Consider the following 11,945-nt stretch of genomic DNA (forward strand, 5'->3'; position numbering starts at 1 on the left):
CTCTGGACTCTTGTCATAAAATGTATATATATAATTTATATAATATTTTTTCTTTTCCAGGAAAGGCGATATGTTCCACTAATTTTTCGTTTCTCTTTTTTTTTTTTTATGGAAAATTGACATAGCTATTGTAGCCATTTCACACGACAATAACGACATGTAATATATCATATAAAAGCTTCGAATATCTAGTTTACAAATACAATCATACTGTTCTTGTATGATTATACGAGAACAATAATGCTGACGTTGCTTGCATGAACTGCTGCTCTGTTGGTGTCACCTCTCCTTTCAAAAATGAGGACATTTGTAAGTGATCCTAAACTTTTGAATGGCTGTTTACATATAAGCGAGACTCAGTATTTTTTATACATTTCTATACAATAGAAATGTATAAAAAATACATTTCTGTTGTATTTTCATTACAATAGAAATGACATGAATAAGTGACGGCATTCTCAGAGTTAATGTGTTCATGGAATTTTTAAGATGAGCAAATCAAATTGAATTTATATATATATATATATATATATATATATATATATAATCCAATTATGAATAAAAAAGTAATAATTCAAATATCAATGAAAAAGTTGACATAAATATATATATATATTTATGTCAACTTTTTTATTGATATATATACTATATCACTGATGGAATGTATTCTATATTGCATATCTGCACGATAATGCCATGTATTCCAATGTTTGGCTGTTTATAAGTATTGACTTCCTACATTATCTTTGGATCAATTTTCGATCACTTTTCATTCCGTTTGTTGTTCTTGTTACTGTAAGCCACGTTCTGGCTAAGGATGTTTTAAAGGCTTTTTAGTAAAGGATGAGGGTCCATCATTTTATATATGAAGACTTTATTTGCAAAAACAGATAAATCCATTTTAGAAACTTTCAGAAAACTTAATTTTTTATTGTTTACTTGAGATAGTAATAATAATTTATTTTTTCTCTATTTTATCATGCATTTTTCTACTGAGTCAAATCCACTCAACTTCAGTTTGATTGATATTATCTCAAGTAAACAATAAAAGAAAAAGGTTCCTGAAAATTTATCAAAACGGAGTTATCTGTTTTTGCAAATAAACTCTTCATATAAATATATATACATTAACACATTATATGTGTTAACCACACTAGGAACAGAGAGGGCATAAACATGTTTATAGCCTCAATTTAGGAGAAGCAGAAAGGAAACGGGTCAGAGGTGACAGCTTGTAGGATCATTTGAGGTGACTTATAGTACCTACAACTTGATTTAAGGTGACTGCAGTGGGTCCCTGGGCCAAAACCGGCACTCCAGAGGGTCCAATCCGGCCCGCGGGTTGACTTCGTAAAGAGTAAAAATTACAGAGAAGACATTAACTGCAGATTGTAAATTAGAAAACTATAAATTTAAAATAATTTCTAGACCATGACAAGTTGTTTTGATCATAAAGTAAAATACTTGATTGTTCATTGTTCTTTTGTCACTTTGTGTCGCATTTTTGTAAAATATTGCCTTATATTTTGTTGTTTGTTCTCTCTGTATGTCGGACTTTTATCATTTGTCTCGTGTTTTTGTCGTTTTGCCTTGTCTATTTTTTGGTTTCTCGGTTTTGTCATTTTTTTGTCTTGTTTGTGTCGTTTGCACATTTTTTGTCGCTTTAATTTTTTTGTCTTCTTTTGTTTCGTGTCATTTGTCTCATTTTTGTAATATTTTGTCTTTCTTTGTCTGACTTGTCATTTGTCTCATGTTTTTGTCGTTTTGTCTCGTCTTTGTCATTTTGTTATCCTTTATCTTATTTTTGTTGTTTTTTTGTCTGACTTTTGTCGTTTGTCTCATGTTTTTGTCATTTTGTTTCTTGCTTTTGTCACTTTTTGTCTTGTTTGTGTCATTTGTCCATTTTTTTGTCACTTTAACTTTTTTGTCTAATTTTTTGTCTCGTGTTTTGTTTCGTGTCATTTGTCAAAATTCTTTGTCATTTTGTGTCACATCTTTGTAATATCTTGTCTTGGTTTTGTTGTTTTTTTGTCTGTTTTGTCTTGTCTTTTTGGTTTTCGCGTTTGTCATTGTGTGTTTCCTTTGTGTCTCACTTGTGTATTTTGTCTTATTTTTGTCATTTTGCTTCTCGCTTTTGTCATTTTGTGTCTCATTGTTGTAATGTTCTGTTGTGGTTTTTGTTGTTTTATCCTTTTTTGTCTCTTTTGTTATTTTGATCATAAAGTAAAATATTATATGATTAAGTTCCAGATACCTATGACTAAATGTTTAGTACCTTTTTGTAGATAAACTGATCTGTAGGTTAACATTTTTGCACTAAAACAAAGGAAAAAATTGGAGTTGTGGTTATTTATAGGTTATTATGCTGCGATTTACTGGTCTGACCAGCTGGAGTTTGAATTGGGCTGAATGTCGACCCTGAACTAAGATGAGTTTGACACACCCTTACTTAGATCTGGAGGACAAATAAACCCTTTCAGTTCAGTATGTAGTTATGCAATGTTAAAAATGAAAGGAGTTTCAGGGGAATCTCAGTGAATGGAAATATGAGATGAACTCGTGATGTCTGGCAGAGTGCATGACTGTATTTGGTTATAGCCTCTCACCACGCGATGCGACACTCATCAGGCCTAACATGGTAGTAAAAGAGTGCTAGGAAAGGGCAGAGGCAGCCATTCAAATGAGCTGCATTTCCTAATACATCATCCCAAATAAGGCAGCAACAATAACAACAGCGAGCCGGTTCTACCTGTTTCAACACATCGTCAGACCTGTGAAACCTGAGCGTGTGTCTTCGTGGAAAAAAAAAAAAAAAAAAAAACAAGTCTTATTTTGACAACCTCAGTGATTGTAAAAGCAAAACAGGAGCTAATTCATGAGGACGCTGCGGCGCACCAAACATTTAGATTGACGTCAAAGTACGCTGAAAGTTCACAGGTTAAGCGTAGTATTGGTTTCACTATGTGTAATACACTGGTGGAAGTGGGTTTTTAGCTTTAAAAGACAGAATAAATATGATACGAGCAGGCAGGAAATGGTAAGAGAGGGTGGAAGTTTGCAGAGACTTCATAAAATCCTGCAAAAATTTATATTTTTTGGAAACGCCTCACAATCTGGATGATTTATCACATTTCAAAATGGGGATCGGTCTGATTTTGTGGTCAGATTTGAAGGAATTAATCTGTGATGTGTTCCTGAACTGTTCTTGTATTCATTTTAGTATCACTTGTTGTGCAAAACTAAGAATATTAATGAGTCACATCCTCTGCAAGGAGACTTTAATGTTGAGGCGTTTCACTATAACAAGCCCGTGTTTGACCTTTCAGTTTAAAAGTACAACCACCAAGAGTTAAGTAATGGAAAAGGAAGCTTTGTTTTTGTGGTGGGGAAGTACGGGCACAGAAAAGACAAACACAAGGTCACATCAGTTCAGCATTAGTTTGCACCAGTATTTCAAATTGTAAAGATACTGTATTAATCCGCCAGAAAACGCAGAGTAGTTGCGTGACGATCGGCATTGGTTTATCTGTTAGCTGAATTACTCAAAAGCAGATGAAATTTTCAGGGAAGGTCAGAAATGACACAAAGACCACTTGATTTGATTTTGGCAGTTTCTGTGAGTCATTCCTGTCTGACTATCTATCTATGTGATGATCGTGATGAAGAAAACATTCGGATACCAAAATTAATATCCGGATCCAGCCCTAGAAATCTCCAAATGTTCTGGGTCGACTTACCTTCACAGGCTCATGCTCTGCGTTGGTAAGCCCACCGTATGCCGGAATACCAATAAACACCCCACTACAGCAAACTTTGCAGAACCAAGAGTGAAATTTCCTCAACAATCGGCATACATTGGTTTGTCTGTCTGTCTGTTAGCAACATTACTCAAAAATGGACTGACGGGTTTGGATGACTAAGGTGACTGCTAATACAATTCTATAATTTCATTTAGCTTTTATCCAAAGTGACGTACATCTGAGATAGATTCACTGTCATGATCTCTGACCTGGATTTTTCCACTGATACATAAACATTCATGGAAACTGAAAGGAATGTCTGCTAGAAACTAAGAACAACACATGAAATGTCCTTTTAGCAGTATAATTACAAACCGAAACTGATTTCTGTGAGTTATTCCTGGCTTTGATCTTTGACCTTTAAGTTAGAGGACAGCTTCACTATTGATATGTGACGATCAGCCTACGTCTGCCTGTGTGCCAGCCAGCCATGACAACAAGTGAACACTACATCAGCTGTCTGCTGATGATCACGTGATCGTAATCCTACTACAAATCCACCACTGAGTCCTGATAGACTCATCTGTTGGAAATGATACAAAGAACAATTGATTATATTGTGGGGGTGTTTCAGAGTCCCATCAATTCCCTCTGCCCACTACATGTTTGGGTCACGTGATTCAGTATCCGTACACATGCATAACACACACTTGTGCTCAGCCCAAGGTCATTTTGTTTGTGGGTACATCTGTATTAGTTGGACACATTCTATGGTGCTGTGATTTTTGATCATCAATAACTAATAAATTATAAAATGCTGCATTTCTCAAAAGAAAATCCGCATTTTTGACAATGCCATTTGGGGGAATGAACAGCCTTGGAGGAGTACTGTGCTCTCTGAGTGCTTTTCCTTTTTGAATCTGTGTTGAATCTACACTGTAGTAACCTGTCGCCTCAACATAAACCTCTGCTGAAACATGTTTTTATTTTCAGAACTCTACTTGCCTGTGCAAATCGATTTTGACGTCTTTTCTCTCGTTTCGTTAGTGAAATCATTCCATCTGAAATCATCACATTTTTAGAGGAATTTCTGCTCAAAATTTCATCTTCGGTTCACCTTAATTTTACGTACACATGCATAACTCAGCTCAGCTCTCGGTCATTTTGATTACTGGGACATCTATATTAAATGGACACATTCTATGTTGTCGTGATTTTTGCCATAGATTTTTCAAGATTTCAACCGTTGGAAATGATAGAATGACTGAGCAGCCTTGGAGGAGGACTGCTCTTTCTGAGTGCTTTTCTTGCTTTGCCATTTTATATATTTCTGAATGTCTGTTTTGCTCCTCCTGCTACATCTTTAATCTCTCTGGCAGTTCTACATCGTCACTATTTAATAAAGGTTTTGAATTTTAGACAAATAATAAAACTACACTTGTATTTGGAGTCAAGATTTACTAAACAAAATGACTCTGATCTCCCAATAAGCAGGCTGTTTACACAGATTATTATGGGCTGTTATCTGTCTTTTTAGCTGCAATGAATCACCACTCAACCTTGAGATTAAACTGTCAGTTTTTCTGCAATTATGTCGATGATTTCAGTGATTTTTGAAGCAAAATTGTCAAACATTTCCTGACGGCTGACGCTTTCCTTCATCACATCTGACAGCAAATTGAATATTTCAAGGTGTTTCAGGACATTTAAAAAGTACTTTTCACTATTTTCTGACATTTCTGAGCCAAAACGACTGAGGAAAGCGGTCAGAGGATTACCTGACATTGTAAATAACTGTTAGCGATTTACATGATCCACAATAGACCTGCTGGCCTGCCCACACACTCACTGTCTGTTACTGAGTCAACAGGCAGCAGGGGAACTAGATATCCTCAGTTAAACCGCTCCGCATAAGGAGCCAATCACGCGGAGCTGAGAGCAAAACCACAGATCTAATTGGTCACAACAACAGGCACTTGGTTTTTGCTGCTAAGTGGAGGCCGAAGCTGGGAGAGTGACCACACAGCAGGGGCAGATCTAGAGAAAGATTAACAGAATGGCAAAGGGGTGGAAGATGCAATATAGAGACAAATACTGCTGAAATAAGTCTGTTAAATGAGTAAATATCATTTATCAGACAGTCCTAAACATGAGTTGTTCTTATTAGCTGTCAATGATATGTCTAGTAGAAAGGGGAAATAGTCGGGAGGTTAAAGCTGCTGTCCGGAGTTTGAATCGCAGCGTCTCCCAAAACGCTGTTGGTCCCACCCTCCCTCTGATTTCGCCCCTTTATTTGTGCACGCGCGCAGTACATGAGAGAAGTGCCCGGAGTGCTGCAGCATCTTGCCTCTTTTGCTGTTTTCCACTCTTCTGCATTTAGTACATTTAGTAAATAATAAAGGAATTACGTTAGAATGCTGTATTGAGTCTAACTTGTCCTAATACCAAAATAACATGAATCTGCTAGGACGAACGAGTAAAGTTTCAATATGTGATTACACTTGTGTATCCCTCTCGATGACGTTGTTTATCAAACTTAGTGCATTTACGCGTGTATATGTGTTAGATTGTTTATTTATTTCTATCTAGAGTTCAGAATTGCATGACTCCTCTGACGAAGAGTATGTCCCAGACGCCCCAACATCTTCCTCCAGAGGTCGGGCATCTAAACGAAGCCGTCAGGCGGGCTATGGAGGCCGTGGTCGGGGAGCGAGGCGAGCACCCCGACCACGGCATCTAAACGAAGCCCACAGGCGGGCTATGGAGGCCGTGGTCGTGGAGCGACGCGAGCACCCCGAGCCAAAAAACGTCCTGCAGTCTCTTGGCCTGACAAGCCGTGGGATTGGTAACTTTTCTGGAAGTTGCTGAGCCCTGATGATCTCTCCTCCACAAGCAAAACAAATGTGCGCGCGGTTGCGTAGTGCGTAGCTCGCCCACCTCTGCATGGGCTTGCTTGCTGTGCGCGTAACCGTTGATTGACAGCATGACAAAGCTGAAGCTCGAACTTGATTGGTTGGCAGCGACCGGCGCTTTTTGGAATAACATGGGGGTCTATGAGAGGAAGGCGGAGCTCAGGAATAAATTTTCATATCGCGTTATACTAACTTTATATTATAGTATCGAACTCGACTAACACATTTAAGCTTTGTTAAAAAATGATACATAAATTGAAAACAAACGGAAACTCCGGACAGCAGCTTTAAGGCTAAAAAGTAAACCTTTGACTTCAAGTCATGATGCAAAGATCCCCTTTGCGTACCTTAAGGTCATACAAATAAATTTATCCTAAGACACAAGTGAGATCACACTTTGTATCGGACATAAACACATTTTTTCAACAATGGCCGCCAATGCACCAAAAACACTCCAGAGCCCATATCTTTGCTTCTGTTGTACTTATAATGACAAACTTGGTGTCAAAGTGTACATTTTTGGGGTCAAGGAATCCAGTAAAATAGGTTTCAATTTAAAAAAAAAAACATGACAATTAAGCTTCAGCATGTCAAATAGGACATAAAGTATGATGGAATCAGCTGAATTTTTTGTCGTGTTCATTTGCCACATTTACATGAAACCTTTAATTCCTCTTTAATTCGGAATTAAAGTTAATTCCGCCTTAAAAATCTCCTTGTTAACAGTTAATGCCAAATTAAAAAGTGATTTCCAAATAAACTTAATTCCGAATAAACTGCCTGGTTTATTCTGATGTTAATTCCGAATAAACTAATTCCTGTGTACGTTCTATTCATGTATACAGTCAATTCCGTTTTAGTTAATTCCGGTCATTCTGCACATGCTTGGCTCACCTAGCGATGTACACGTTCTGCGTAGTAAGTAGTACGTTGTTGTCGAGTTGCTGTTTCAAAACGACAATAAAAAGCAAAGCGAAAAGCGTGCTTATTAGTTGTTCCTCCATGTTGTTGGGGAAAAGAAATGCTGCGGCAAATGGAGTTTGTTTCCTTCTGATAAACAGGGATGCGTCACATCCACTCCCTATCCAATCAGAATCCTTTCCAACACCCAAGCATTACAGCGGAATTAAGGAAAGGGAATAAACGTGTGTTCCATGAAAACCTTAATTAGGAATTAATATTTCCACGTAAACGCGAAGCACAAAACTTTAATTTCGAATGAATTAATTCCGAATTAAAAAACTTCATGTAGCGTGGCCTTTATATTCTTCAGATGATGTACCTTTATTGGTACCTGGCATTGAAATGAACAAGAAATTGAAGAAAACAAGGGTGGTCTAATAATTGTTTTCTATTACTGTAGTTATGAACTTGTGGATTCACTACTCAGTTTCTTTGCAAAGTAGGGAGGTTAAGTGACTTTTGACTTCAAGTCATGATGCAAAGGTCTCTTTCTGTATGAAAGCACCTTAGGGCCATAGAAATAGTTTTCGCTGTTTCCCTCAGCGATCATGTCATTAGCCTGTTCCTTTCAGGCTCCAAGCCTCGCTCCGGTCCGTTCAGACTCACTTTTCTCTGCTTCTTTCTTTAAATCTCCCTTTCTTAATCTCCTTTTCTAATCCCAGGAAAAGAGCAGTGGCACCCTGCGCTGCCTAATCGCCCCTCTGGTTTCATTTCAGAGTTTGTTTTGGTCCTCAAACGGCCACAAACACGACACTCCAAACTCCACTCTGCCACTTCAAATGCAGTTATGGGTATTATTTTGAGCTTCTCACTCTCTACCCTTTTGACTCCATTCTCAGCCGCTTTATATTGGACTCACAGTGAACCTGATGATGTGAGAACAAACCCAGCAATGTTTTAATTAAATTTAAAAAAAAGAGTCGTGCAGCAGCATCCGAGCACAAGTAAAAGTAAAGGAGCAAAAATATGCAAAGACTATAAAAGCAATTAGAGTGCAGTACTCCTCCAAGGCCGCTCATTCCCCTAAATGGCATTGTCAGACATGCAGCTTCTTTTATTTTTAAAATTACTCTGCCAAGGAACGCAGCAAAGTTATGTGATGGTCAGCATTGGTCTGTCTGTCTGCTAGCAACATTACTCAGAAACAGACCAACGGATTCGGATGAAATTTTCAGGAAGGTCAGAAATGACACAAGGACTAAGTTTTTAGATTTTGGCAGTGATGCAGCTTATAGTCTGGATCCACGGATTTGCTAAAGATTTCTGTATCATTGCAAGATAGTAGCACGGCGTTACTGTAACCATGACAAGTGAACACTGCGTCAGCTGCCTGCTGATGATCACATGATTACTATCTTTCTACAAATTGACCGTTGCGTCATGCATACAGTCATGGGAAATATTATTAGACCACCCTTGTTTTTCTTCAATTTCTTGTTCATTTTAATGCCTGGTAGGACTAAGGTATATTTGTTTGGACAAATATAATGATAACAACAAAAATAGCTCATAAGAGTTTAATTTAAGAGCTGATATCTAGCCATTTTCCATGGTTTTCTTGATAATAACCAAAATCACTTCAGTTCTTCCATCAGTAGCTATTAGGGGTGTAACGAAATGGTCAACTCACAAAACGATACAAAATACAAAGCAGGGCTCATGATACGAAATACTCACAATATGAAATAAAGATTACAGAAAATCCCCAACACTAGGAAGTTATGCAAAAATCTCATTTTCTTTATTTTCTTCCTTATGCAGACATGCAAAAAATAATGCTGCATCAGTACAAAATAAATAACCGATTTATTTGACGAAGGAGCGTCAGCTAATTCCTCAACCTCGTCTTCCTCCATTTTGAAGCGAGTGTTTTGCTACAGTAGGCGAGGAGGGTCAAAAATCATCAGTTTCAGTGGTGCGTGGCACCCCTTCGCGTTTTTTTTTTTATTTCGTGCTTTTATTTCATGCGTCTTTGAATTTTATTTCGTCATTTTTTATTTCGCCCCTAGTAGCTGTGTAATTGTACTGCTAAAAAACACTTTTAGGATTCCATGTTTTCTTTTCTGTCTGTTTTAGTCCCATGATCCACACAAGAGTTAGTACTGATTCATAACCATTGTTTTTGCTTTGCTTTTGGGCTTGTGGTTCTCCATTTTGCATTTGGTGATTATCCACAGGTTTTCAGTTGGATTTAGATCTGGTGATTGAGCAGCCAAGGCATGGTTCCAATGTTCTGATTCTCCATCCAGGCTTTAACTGACCTTGTCTTGTTGGAAAATCCAGTCATTGAAAGCAGGAAAGAGTTTTCCACCTGATGGAAGAAGACTGTTTTCAAGAGTAGTGCTGTACATGACCTGGTTCATTGACCCTGTTCCACCCAGACTGAAACTACCCCAGATGGTCACTGATCCACCCCCATGTTTTACTGTAGGGACAGACAGTCTGGTTTGTAGCTTCTCCAGGCTTCCTCCTAACCAGTAAGTTGGCTGGAGTAGACATCAATTGAAAACTGGATTCATCCCTGAAGAGAACCTTAACCCAATCATCAACAGTCCAATCCTTGTGATCCCAGCAAAGAGTAACTGGACTTTCCTCTGCCTTCTATTGAAAAGGAAACGAGGGTGGTCTAATCATTTTTTCCAGGACTGTATAAATAGTGAAGCTGTCCTTTAACTTAGAGGTCAAAGATCAAAGCCAGTCAGACAGGAATGACTCCCAGAAATCAGTTTTGGTTTGTAATTATACTGTTAAACGGACATTTCATCTGTTAGTTTCTAAGCAGACATTCCTTTCAGTTTCCATGAATGTTTATGAGTCAGTGGGTCAGTAAACGTGACAGTGGATCTCAGGACACTTTGACAGATTCCTGCTGCTGTTATCAAGAAATAACTGAAATGAAGCCGTATCCGCTGTTCGAGGTTATTCGAGGTCTCTTCTACAGCATCAAAACATGCGCTCATGTTTGTATTTTGCTGCGTGTCGTGTCCCAGATTGTCGTGTTGATAATCGCTGTAAACACTTGTGTGTCTGAGCAGCCAGCGAGGGTCTCGACCTCAGGCCTGCTAATCCCAGCTCCTCTCCAGATGTAGCTGCGACCACGGTGGCCTCGTGTCACGCATGTCCACAGGGTCCGGAGGCACCAACATCTGTAAACATCTGCTCAGCCACAATCCAATAAACTGCTGCTGTCCTCCCACAGCGGTGTTATCCCAACACGAGACGCCAAAAAATCACCCCCAAAAAACAGGAAAAACAAGCTTTGTGCCTTTTAAACATCAGCTCAAATGTCATATAATTCTACTTTTAAATTATTTCTTTACACAGTAGTTCAAACATAAATAAAACACAGGTAACATCACCTCTGAGTCCTCTATTAGCCTCATTTAGAGCCTCTTTTTGAGGATGATTGTCAGGATTACAGCATCCAGGTGCTTTTCTTCAACCCGACTGCACTTTGCAGAGCTTTTAATTCTGCGGTTTTCAGAAATTTTGGCTTTTTCTCCTGATAAGTACAGCTCTCGTGGCTCCTCGTTGATCGATTTCTCAAACAAAAGTGCTCCGAAACAGTGTTTTTCTGTTAGATAAGTGCTCTGAAAACTGTAGGAAAACTTCAAATACTAAAGTTTGAGCAAAAATACACAAAGCAGTTACTTGGAAACAGACAAATCCTGAACTTTGGGAGCAGATAATGAAACCTTCATCACATGAACCCTCCTGTTATGTTACAGGTCAGATTGACCCATTTTGAAGTAAAAAATAGTAATAATAATTAATTGTCTGTATTTTTCTGGATGAAACTTCTTCTGATTGGCTTAATAAATGTAAACAACATAAAAAATCAAAATGGTTAACTTCACATATTCACCTTGAGGAGAAGAAGTGTTCAGTTATCGACTCCTTAAAACGAAAAAAAAATTCAAAATGTGTAAAAATAGTAATTTAAAAAATCAATGTCATTTAAAACTGTTGTGTTTTATATGTAGGTATTTTCTGTTTTCATTCAAAGAAAAGTTTTAACTAAAATACTAGATTGTTCTTTTGTCATTTTGTGTCTTATTTTTGTAATATTTTGTCGTTTTTGCTGTTCTACGTCTTTTTTTGTCTGTCTTTTGTCGTTTTGTTTCTGGTTTTTGTCTCGCTTGTGTTTTTTGTCTTATTTTTGTCATTTGGTGTTTTGCTTTATTTTTTATTTGTAACTTTTTTGGATAAATTTTTTCTTTCTGTGTCTCATTTTTGTAATATTTTGTCTTGTTTTTGTTGTCTTTTTTGTCTCATTTGTGTTATCTTATTTTTATAAGTCTGCATTTTGCTTTATTTGTTGCTATGTGAA

Source organism: Acanthochromis polyacanthus, chromosome 13 (genome assembly GCF_021347895.1).
Source record: "Acanthochromis polyacanthus isolate Apoly-LR-REF ecotype Palm Island chromosome 13, KAUST_Apoly_ChrSc, whole genome shotgun sequence".
Taxonomy (NCBI): Eukaryota; Metazoa; Chordata; class Actinopteri; family Pomacentridae; genus Acanthochromis; species Acanthochromis polyacanthus.